This window comes from Berghia stephanieae, chromosome 3 (assembly GCF_034508935.2).
Source record: "Berghia stephanieae isolate SIO BIC M18660-M18661 chromosome 3, UCSD_Bste_1.3, whole genome shotgun sequence".
Lineage (NCBI taxonomy): Eukaryota > Metazoa > Mollusca > Gastropoda > Nudibranchia > Aeolidiidae > Berghia > Berghia stephanieae.
The window spans coordinates 39,313,226-39,325,554 of NC_088362.1; the positions used below are offsets into that span (position 1 = coordinate 39,313,226).

Below are 12,329 nucleotides of genomic sequence, written 5' to 3' on the forward strand. Positions count from 1 at the left end.
CTCTCTCTCTCTCTCTCTCTCTCTCTCTCTCTCTCTCTTATTTTGCTTTTTGTAACTTTACTCATTTATTGCACTTTTAAAAAGTCCAAACTTCTCTTCTATTTAAAATCTATTAGTAACCTCCATTGAGTATTGTTTCCTTTCTTTCATATATTTCAAAGCTTCCATATCAAACTGAGTATCTTGCTTCACTGTTGGAATTTCTTTAATTCCATTTTGATTTTGACAACTACTGGGTTATTATCTGACCCACAGTCAGCTCCTGGATATGTTTTTTTCTGACATTATAGGATTTCTGAATATCAAATTACTTCGGAATGATCCATGTCCATTCCCTCCTTGGGTTTTGTTTGAACCATGCGTTGCTTTTTATAATAACATTACATTTAGTCCATTCAATCAACATTCCTCCTCTTTCATTTTAACACCAGCCCTTGTGGCCCATAGTGTTCTCATATCTTTCATCTCCCACTTTTGCATTGAAATCGCCTTTTAATCACAATATCCCGACTTTTACATTGAGATAATGCTTGGTCTAACTGTTCATAAAAATAATCTCTTTCTTCATCTGTTGCTCCTGGTATAGGGCGTGCACTTGAATAATGTCAACGTTTAAAGGGTTTCCTTTTAGCCTCACCAGTGGCATTCTGTCTGGTCTAAGCCAATATCCTTCCTAAACTATAACGTCACTTATTACCCCCTCTTTTTACGTGACTGGGTAGCTGGATACAGTTTAGATCCTCTGAAAGACGCTTTTTATATTCATTTTGGAATTGTTGTATACAAAGGGTAAGAGACACGGCTTCCAATGTGGTCAATAACCAATGCAAACGCATGGGTCGAAAGAATCCGTTGCCTATGCATTTCTTGAAAGAATATCGATGACCTTCCAAATTTATAGATTTTTTTTTTTTGAGAACCGATTTCTCTCGTGGTAAAGTCTATCCAGTAAAATGTCAATTTTTCTACTACCGTACACAACGTCATTATGTCTGTTTCTTGCAAGTTCAATAGTGAAGAGTTTTTCGTCAGTAAAAATTATATGCTTAATGTCGTTGTGGGTGAAATTGTCTAGTAAAGTCCTTGCGTTTTCTCTTGACGTTTTCAGACTGCTGGTTTTGATTCGCTTGAAAGGGCGGAGATTAAAATATTTTTGTATAATCTGCCGTACGGGTCAATTCATAGAATAGAATAGAATAGAAATAGAAGGTATCGACGTCGCTTGATTAGGCCACTGGCCTGTCGCCGAGTCTTTCCAGTCACTGAATGGGGAGACCTTCCATAAGCTACTACATCCCAAGTATTCTTGTTCTAGTAGGGGGTTTGGGAGGGGGAAAACTTTTTTTTTTCTTTTTTAAAGTCTCCCCCCTCTTTAAGACTTAAAAAAAAGTTTCCCCCTCCCAAACCCCCTACTAGAAAAAGAATACTTGGGATGTAGTAGCTTATGGAAGGTCTCCCACTGAATGTCTTGTTAACTGATCTAATGCATTTCCCTACCTGATCTTGTGATCAGCGGCTAGCCTACACTACATTTTCTCTACTGATCTTTTGATCATAGCTATTTTGAGTGGGAGGCACTGCTACACTATGCATATAACTTTCCATCACAGCATCTAATCTATTCTTGAATGTATTGACGCTCGGCGCTTCAACGACATTTGCTGGCAATGCGTTCCAACGTTCAATAACTCTGTGTGTAAAAAGTTCTGTCGAAGGGTGGTTTCAACTCTGGGTTTCAGAAGTTTATATAGAAAGTTTATACAGAAAGTTTATGTAGAAAAAGAATGTGGTGGCCGCCCCCGTTCAGCGAGGGTAAAGAAGAATATCGACTTTGTGGAAGATGCTATTCTGTCTCAAGAATACAATCCTAGATCCCATCTCCCTACTCGTGAAGTTGCTGGTGTCCTAGGCTTAACTGAGTTTTCCGTACGGCAGATTATACAAAAATATTTTAATCTCCGCCCTTTCAAGCGAATCAAAACCAGCAGAAAGTCTGAAAACGTCAAGAGAAAACGCAAAACACGAGCAAGAGCTTTACTAGACAATTTCACCCACAACGACATTAAGCATATCATTTTTACTGACGAAAAACTCTTCACTATTGAACTTGCAAGAAACAGTCATAATGACGTTGTGTACTGTAGTAGAAAAATTGACATTTTACTGGATAGACTTTACCACGAGAGAAATCGGTTCTCAAAAAAAATATGGTTTCGGGAGGGGTTAGTTGGAACGGCAAAATCCGTCTCCATTTCATCGATACTAAAACAACAAAAGTGAATGCACAAAAGTATACGGTACTGCGTAAGGAAAAACTGTTACCAGATTGCTTAACACTGTATCCTGATCATTCGTTTATTTTATAACAAGACGGGGCTACATCCCACACACGTAGATCGACACAAACATTCTTAGTGGAGAACAACATTAAATTCATAACCAAAAGATGAATGGCCTCCCATGAGCCCTGATTTAAATCCTATGGATTATAGCATTTGGGACATAATGTCAAACATTGTGTACAAGGGCAGACAAAAAGTATTCGATGAAGAGCAATTGAAAGCAGCAATCCAGGATGCTTGGGACAGAATAACTATTGATGATATTCGTCGTTCAATTGCTTCATGGAAAAAACGCCTACTAACTGTAGTGTCACAAAACGGCGGTTCGACAGATCACTTATGAGCTTTTTGAAATCCTGACAGCAACTTTGATATTATGTTTTTGGGTACGTTTTTATAAAGTCTTGTAAAGTAACAACTACTTGTTCAATGTTTTTAAAATTTCATATGGCTATTATTAAATATTAAATAATTATTATATATATATATATATATAAATTATAAAAACAAAAACCATGAAATAATAGTGCTCAACTTTTGGATAAAAGGAGCTATTTATAAACATTTCAAAGAAAATTGTGATTTCTTTACTTCTACAACGTTGTTGTCGAGCGTTGCTCTCATCAGGAAGTGGAAGTGAAAATAGACAACAATCACAATTTTCGTTGAAATGTTTATATATATATATATATATATATATATATATATATATATATATATATATATATATATGTGTGTGTGTGTGTGTGTGTGTGTGTGTGTGTGTGTGTGTGTGAGTGTGTGTGTGTATTTCCGATATCAAAAGGAATGAATCACGTTTCCAGTGAAAAGAAATGAAAAAAAAAACCAGACAACTGGGTCCCCAAGTCATAAAGCCCAGAAAAAAGCTGTTAATGTGCAAGCTAATTTATAAGTCACAACTTGAGGTTGATTCATAAAATTTACTATAAGTATCACGTCAGCAATCGGTCTATTGCGTACTATATCAAAAAACGGTCAAAATATTACTTTGTGTGCCACATCATCAATAGGTCTATAATAATTGTTTGCTTAGTACAGATTTCGATCATCATCAATTGGTTAGATGTCACTTTTCATCACATACTTCTTAGCTCACAAAGATAAAAAAAAAACAAGTGTGGAATAAATATGGTATTTAACTAGTCAAATAACATGAACAAAAGAAATATTCATGAAGTAAAAACCGTATTAAAAGACACTCATTGATTATTTGCTATTTATCTGACGGTATTTTCAAAAGAACAAAGAAGAGGTTAGGCATTATGTTAATTATTCAGTGTTTTGCACATTGAGACCTCATATTATCAAACAACTATATTGAATGAAAAAGTTACATTACTTAGAGTAAATCATATTATTGTGTTCTCAGATTCATTTTATTAAAATGTCACATTTGTCCTTATGGTATCCTGGCTCAAACGACGGTTGTGGGAACATAACCTTTTAAAAAATGATTCTAATGTTTAAGTGAAAAATGATTGCCTTCACAATGCCATATATTTCCACTTGTACATGTCTGACATTACTTATTCCAACTGCGGCACTCTGAAAAAACACATATTTAAAATTTGGCCTGAAAACTCGTCCTTCAAATATCAATCGATTAAAATGACCCTCACATTAGCAGAAATTCTAAAACCTGGTACTTGCGAAATTTTAGGTTTGAGAGTTTTTGACATATGAGGGTCACGATGATGATGATGATGATGATGATGATGATGATGATGATGATGATGATGATGGTGATGATGATGATAATGATGATGATAATGGTGGCTCGGTGCTCTGCAAAACGGTGTTTCGCTTTACCAAAGAAGTCAAGCAACGTTAAGCGTGATCAGTTTCTGGATGATAACATCCTTCGTTAAAAATTCTGGTCCAGATGCTGTATCCTTGGATAAGGCACTTTACACACATTTCCCTACACGACTCCGGTGACTAAAGGCAATGATTGATATTGTAAAAGTTTTAGTACACAAAGAGTGCCTAACAGTCGACTGGTAATGTATGAAACGGAAAAAATGGTTCCATCAAATGGCCCGATGGAGGAATAAATGAAACAGTGTGAGGCGCATTGAGCATAGCTAATCCTTGGAAATGGTCTATAGAAAAGTTCATGCTTATTTATCATTTATGGGTCCCGATAGCTCAGTTGTTAGAGCGCACGGTTCACACGCAAAGGACCCAAGATCGATCCCGGGTGAGTCGATATTTCTTCCGATCACCCTGTCTACACAGCAGTGAATGGGCAGTTCGACCTGTTAGATCTGACGGAGGGACTTTGCGATAAACTAGCATCCTATCCGAAGGATAGCAAGCCATTACTATTGTTCGTTTCACGCTATAAAAACCGGGATAAACTCCGGCTCCATGGGCCTAATCGCCTTGAGGGACTACTTTTTTATGTATCGTTTGATGATGATTATGATGATGATGATGATGATGATGATGATGATGATGATGGTCATGATCATGAAAATGATTTTGATGATGATGATAATGATGATGATGATGATGATGATGATGATGATGATGATGATGATGATGATGATGATGATGATGATGATATATTAGATAGAACGAGTTCGAGGAAACTGTGTGGTCGAGGATCCGTTCGAGGAGATGGTACTCGAGTGTATAATATGTATTTTGTCAGAGTGGTACAGAATGTTGGACGGGATGCTTATTTACTCTAACATTAGTCATACTAATAACGATAATGATACAACAATGACACTTAACAACTTGAAATATACAAAAGTATTTGTAATCGAATTGCTCGTGTCAACAATAGTCTACACTTTATTTTATTTCACTTTCTATACTGCATCACACAGTTCATCTCCGCCTCCCCTCTTTTGGCTTAATTAATTGCTCACCTTTTATACATTTCTATTGTTCTATTTTAATTCGTGCTTCCTTACAAAGGAACATACTATTTCATGCCCATCAATGTTTTTGTTTATTCATCTTAACAACGCCACTACCACATTATCTCATTCGTCTGTAGTCATATTCATCCTGTTTTGTTGATAAAGGGGAAACCAGAAACGTCCATTTTATCTGTTTTCGCATATTAAAGTTTACATTAAATTTCCCCTTTGTCATTAATTTCTTCGAGCTTCGAGCAGCACCATGTACATCATCGTGTCAATTAAGAACGCAAATAAATATTACGAATTTTGGCAAAGCGAGATATTAACAATATCAATATAATATAAGCTTGGTTGTAGAACCGTTAGTTGTAGTAGTTGATAGTAATGGGCAAATCGTATCGAGGCTGTTAAAATCTCAAATTGCAATCTAAGGGAGGATATTTAGAAATTTTTATTGTGACATGAGCAAAGAAGATTATCATAATGTCTAGAATGTAATCAATGCAAATACGATAAAAATAGTGATGAAAATGATTTTGATGATGATAATTACGATGACGACAACAAAGACGACAACGACGAAGACGAGAATAATGATGATGATGATGATGATGATGATGATGATGATGATGATGATGATGATGATGATGATGTTGATGATGACGAAAATAAATTACTATTATTACTATTAATAATTAATAATAATAATAATAATAATAATAATAATAATAATAATAATAATAATAATAATAATAATAATAATAATAATAATATTAATAATAATAATAATGATAATAATGATGATGATGAAAGAAAGATCTAATGATTTCGAAAATTTGACAAGATACGAAGTGTCATTGCGGCGGATTTATCTTATTTGCACAGAAGTATTCCAAGTAACAAAGATGAGAGTGGATTTATTCGAATATGAAAGCCTCCCATATGTGTATGTCAGCAGTGTATAATTCATCACAACCTTCACTAGGGCAGAGAAGTCGTTACTACAGGCCTTCCTCTCTTCCGGTTCAAATCTACTTGGACGTGTGTCACCAATCCTCTGGAGCGATTAATGAATTGTGAACATGTTATATTGAATCAAACGATAGCGTTACTATCTTGGTAGCCGAATGCTTTGGCAGAGTCTTAGGATTATGGGGTGTAAAAAAGCGGTGATGGATGATCGCTCTTGACGACCAGTATTTCTATAGTCATTTACAAAAGAAACTAGATAGACGTAGACATATTTTTCTTTGTTGTTGATATACCAAATGGAATGCCTTTATTAATACAAATGAGGAGCAGATGCGAACCGCCAAACAGGCCGCCACTAAAGTTACATGTTGTGAATGCGCACTAAAATTATTTATGTATTTCATATAAGCTATGCTACCCTCAGTTGCCGCACCAAATGTACACGCCCAGTGAGCGTGGCTTACAATACAATGTCACAAATACATATTCCGACCAAAGCTGACCCTTTCGCACAAAGTTGCTAGACTTTGGCATAGGCACGTGAAAACAAAGACTGGGATCAGGGACGGCGTTTTATTTTCAGACGAATAACTTTTTGCAGCAGAATTTCGTGATTTCGACATCGAGGTGAAAGTTTCAATGACAAAACCATCATTGAAGTAACAAATCAAGGATATGGATCTGTAACGGAGTGGGGAGTGATACTTGGTGGCAGAAAACCTGAGCTAATAACTCAGCTCAAACCTATACATCAGGATTCTTGACTCACTCGTCAACCCGTTTATTCTGAATCAGAATAGTTAAGTGGTGATACGCATCAACACATAGAGGTCGGCAAATATCTACTTTCCTAGACGATTCTAATGTAACGCTGGTGATGAACCCGTGGCCTGCTATGTCTCACTAATTCCATTGAACACATGTGGATTTTATGAAAAAGAAATTTAAAAGATAAACCATGATAATAATAATAATAATAATAATAATAATAATAATAATAATAATAATAATAATAATAATAATAATAATAATAATAATAATAATAATAATAATAATAATAATGATATTATTATTATTATTATTATTATTATTATTATTATTATTATTATTATTATTATTATTATCATTATTATTATTATTATTATTAGTATTATGAGTATTATTAGTATTATTATTAATATTCATAATAATAATAATGATAATAATAATAATTATAATGATAATAATAATAATAATAATAATAATAATAATAATAATAATAATAATATAATAATGATATTATTATTATTATTATTATTATTATTATTATTATTAGTAGTAGTAGTAGTATAGTAGTATTATGAGTATTATTAGTATTATTATTAATATTCATAATAATAATAATGATAATAATAATAATTATAATAATAATAATAATAATAATAATAATAATAATAATAATAATAATAGTAATAATAATAATAATAATAATAATAATAATAATAATAATAATATAATAATAATAATAAATAATAATAATAATAATAATAATAATAATAATAATAATAATAATAATGATAATAATAATAATAATAATATAATAATAATAATAATAATAATAAAATAATAATAATAATAATAATAATAAAAATAATAATAATAATAATAATAATAATAATAATAATAATAATAATAATAATAATAATAAGCGTTAAGCGTTAAGAAGCGTTAAGTGATTAAATGTGAGAGAACAGTTTTATTACTGCGGATAAGTTAGAGTATATGCAAATATATCGCAACAAAATTGTAAGTACGAACAACAGTATAAATAACTCAAAAATGGATAGTAAGGAACAAAGAGTGCATCCTTCTCTAGGGCATACCACTCCGATATTTGGAAGCACAAATAATATTTTAAACAATGGACTTAATGAATAATAACTAATTAAGCTGTAACTAAAATCAATTACCTAATAACAAAGGGGAGCAACTCTTTCCAAGCGTCACTCGATGTATAAGTCCATAACACCTCCCTGTTTAGCCTGAGAAGTATTTCGAAGGTTCGAAGGCTAAAATAGATCGGGGAATTTTCTGTTTTGACACGATTTTCTCATTTGGACACGAACCGATTCACCATCCCATTCTGCTCCGGGGGTAGCTACATTCAATAATGAACTCTCATAATAATCACCGATAGGATTAGTAAGGAAATCGTCCTGTATGGTATCATTTGCTGAAGCAGGTACGTTTTGGCGAAGACGGCTGTAACGTGGTCTTATTTGTTCAATATGACGCTTCCACGTTGTTCCGTCTCTCTGGAGAGTTAACATGACATGACGTGGCCCCAACACGTTGGTGACAGTAGCGGGAATCCATTTTTCCTGTCCGTCATTTCGATTACCAGAACATAACGAATAAATATGTGTCCCAACTTCATAACGCGTTTTTGCTATACGTGGTTTGGAATTTAAGGTGGATAACGGGCGAAGCGTGTCGATCAATGTACGAATTTGGCGTCTTTGAAGAATTCACTTGGTGACGAACAAGAAGCTAAAAGTGTGCAACGATATTGCATAAGAAATTGTTGCAAGGCTTGCCTTGAAGGAAACGACGATTTTCTCAAATCCTTTTAAAAACTTCCCACAAGTCGTTCTGCGGCACCGTTTGTAGCGGGATGATAGGGAGCTCCAGTGAAAATGTTTGATTCCCCTCTCCCTACACCATGTCTGAAATTCGTCAGAAGTGAAGCATGCTGCGTTGTCCAACACGATTGCGTGAGGATAGCCGAAGTGAGCGAAGTCCTCTTCCATAAGACTAGTTGTTGCTTTCGTTGACGTCGAACTGGTTGCATGAATGCATTGGTAATTTGAGTAGGCGTCGAACATTACTAACCAGTTATTGCCCATAAAATTCACTGCGTGATCGATTTGTACTCGACTCCACGGTGAGTCTGGTTTGAAGACATCAGGAACTTCTTCACACACTTGTTTAAATGCCTTTTGAAGATGTGAAATGTCTGTTGCAGGCTTACTACGAACAGATTTTACTTTTTTCGTTTGAAAAATTTGATCTACCGAAACATTGAGCATTTGTGTGGCAGAACGTCCTAATAAGTGTAACGGCATAGTGGTGACAACAAATTTTATTTCGAGGTATCGTTCACAGACACCGGCAAGAAAACAGTTCCCATGACGGGGAGTTCCTGGGTGGATGTCCAATGATACTTAATGTTGGCATCACAAAGGAGTACAGCAATTACAGAACCATAGCACTCATTAGTCATGCTAGTAAATCCATGCTCTATGCCATCCTAGAAAGATTAAAATTTAAAATAGAAGCAGAACTAGCAGATGAACAGCAGGTTTCAAACCAGGAAGAGGTATTGGAGACATGTTCAGCGCACTTCAGTCATCATAGAAAAACTAAATGAACGCATTTGACAGTGTTGAATTTGAACAACTTCTCAAGAGTGGCTAACGAGACTGCATTATCTGTTCAACCTGAGGTCCATAAAATTAAGCCTCAAAGAAAACAGACTCCGATAATTCAGCAAGGCAGTCAAAACAAACAGCGTATCAAACGTTCGAATGAAAGACAGACAGAGCCGACAACGGAGTTTGACAATAAAAACCAAACCTGCTCGAGATGCGATGGGCGCCACAACAGACAAAACTGTAAATTCAAAACTGCCGTTTGTCGCTTCTGCCAGAAAACTGGACACATCGAGAGAGCCTGTAGACGTAAAAAGAGAATGTCGAGTTCGCCTAACCGAAGAAGTTGTTCAAATTCAACACTGTCAAATGCTTTCATTTAGTTTTTCTATGATGACTGAAGTGCGCTGAGCATGTCTCCAATACCTCTTCCTGGTCTGAAACCTGCTGTTCATCTGCTAATTCTGCTTCTATTTTAAATCTTAATCTTTCTAGGATGACATAGAGCATGGATTTACTAGCATGACTAATGAGTGCTATGGTTCTGTAATTGCTGCACTCCTTTGTGTCTCCTGATTTATATAGCATTACAATTTCTTGTTGTTTCCATTCCTCTGGCCATTGACATGTAGCCCAGATCTTGCAGCATAGTGAGTATAGGATCTTTATCGCATGTTCTCCATTCGCGTTTATAAATTCTGCCGGGATGCCGTCCAATCCCGGAGATTTACCACATGACAAAATATAAAATTAAAATTAGTATTGGTGTGGACAGTGAAGGATGAACCCTCGAGAACAAAGACATGAAACGTATAAACTCTGCTGAAATGTGTTTTTACATAAGGATGTTGAGGATAAGATTAATGGAAAAAAAGAACAAATAAAAGCATACTGGAAGATCTGGAAGTCATGCCAGAGCTATTAAATGTAATTAAAAGGAGAAAACTCACTTTTTTCGGTCATATATTATGCCGAAACCCATGCACGGCGATGAAATATGTGATACAGGGGAAAATGGAGGGCAAACGAAGAAGGGGAAGACCTAGGCCTACTTATATAAAAAGCATCCTAGAATGGACAGAGATGAATGGAAGGGAACTATATGATACCGTCAACAGACGAAGATAATAGGTGGACATTTGTCATCACAAAGTGCCGGCAGCCAACGTCGGTGGATAGGATTGAGTGATAATCAACAATAGTTTATTCTCTCAGAATAAAAATGATGTTCCTAAACGCTTCTCACCTAGTTACAACTCTTTCCTTTTTAAAAGCAAGAAGATTCGGAGTTTCGATTCCTGTTTGACCTGGAGTTAGACTGTCGGATATTGTTTTCAGCTTCAGGTAATTAGGTTGTTTGAAATTGATCTCGGCCAACAGTACACTCACAACAGGTGCTCCTAAAAGTCACTGTAAGGGGGGGGGGAGAGGGAGAGAGAGAGAGAGAGAGAGAGAGAGAGAGAGAGAGAGAGAGAGAGAGAAAAGATATAATTAGACTTGATTGCTATACTTTTACTTTTTTAAAGGGTATACAAATCATAAAAAATCCGCCAAAAAATCTGCCATCCGCCAGGCCATTTTCCCCCCGCCACGCGATGATAAAAATCCGCCAATTTAGCGGAAAATCCGCCAACTTGGCAACACTGGCCTGGAGACCGCGCTTTATTATTACTTGCCCCTCGCAAAGCAAAACACGAGAGAGAGAGAGAGAGAGAGAGAGAGAGAGAGAGAGAGAGAGAGAGAGAGAGAGAGAGAGGTTTGGCAATGGTGACATCGCGTCGACGAATCTCCTGTGATTGCGTGAAAAGGAAAATATAGAGAGGGAAGCTTTCACAAATCAGAAAATGGATAGGCTAATGATTGACGTTTGAATTCCTCATCAGTCAAAGGAATATTACCTTCATAAAAGAGACAATAGATTATAATGTTATTCATTTTATGAGTGTTGTTCAAACGGACCAACTTCATTCACGCTACAGACATTGTTGTGAGTGGATTTTAATATTGTTTTAAAAAGTGTGTTTTTATTAATAATTTAGTAATGTTTTGCTTTGGTTTGGTTTGTTTCTTGTTTTTTTTTTACCTATTATTTTCTGTTTTGTTAAGTGTATTTCTTTTTGGGTTGTTTTTTGTTTTCGATAGTCGTCCTTTTGATTTTCAATTTTACAGATTTTTAAAAATATCTTTTTATGGGTAACTTGGGATGATAAATTTTGTTGTTATTTGGGGTAAAAAGTTGTGAATGTAACGAACATAAGCGCTATTCGTGATGTAATGGCATGGGTGGTCAGGTAAGTACAAGAATTAAGGGACAATGACTGTCATGACGGTTTAAATGGATGCGACGAAGGCCAACTATTTTTCTCAAAATTCAGTGCAAATGTTACCCCACTTGATTGACTCAGTTGTTGTTAAGTGTTTACTTTTTTACCATGAGGGTGCTATTATTATTAAATGTGTTATAAGGTCGTAAGCTACGCTGTTTTGAATAAACATGCTTACGAAATGAAGTGCCAAGTGCTATTTATTAAATACGATAATTTGCAAGAATAATTACTTATTTAAACTTTTGGCGTCATTCTAGTCAACTTTGAAATGCGTTAGGATGACTCTTCTCTTAGAAAGATATCGTATTATACGATTTAGCACTTTTTTTCGTAGACATGTTATTAGAAGGTTCTGTTTATCCAAGTAAGAAAACATTAAAG

General features: G+C 35.1%; 1 protein-coding gene across 2 annotated transcripts in view; it reads left to right on the forward strand.

Annotated features, from left to right (window-relative positions):
* The first annotated feature begins 11,368 nt into the window (after positions 1-11,368).
* Positions 11,369-12,329, forward strand: part of LOC144967700 (uncharacterized) — a 249,542-nt gene continuing 248,581 nt past the window's right edge. The window contains exon 1 of one of the 2 annotated variants that reach the window (XM_078905241.1): positions 11,369-11,608. The gene's annotated coding sequence lies outside the window, so the exon portion shown is untranslated. The remainder of the gene's footprint in view (positions 11,609-12,329) is intronic. The other variant, XM_078905242.1, reaches the window with a different exon arrangement.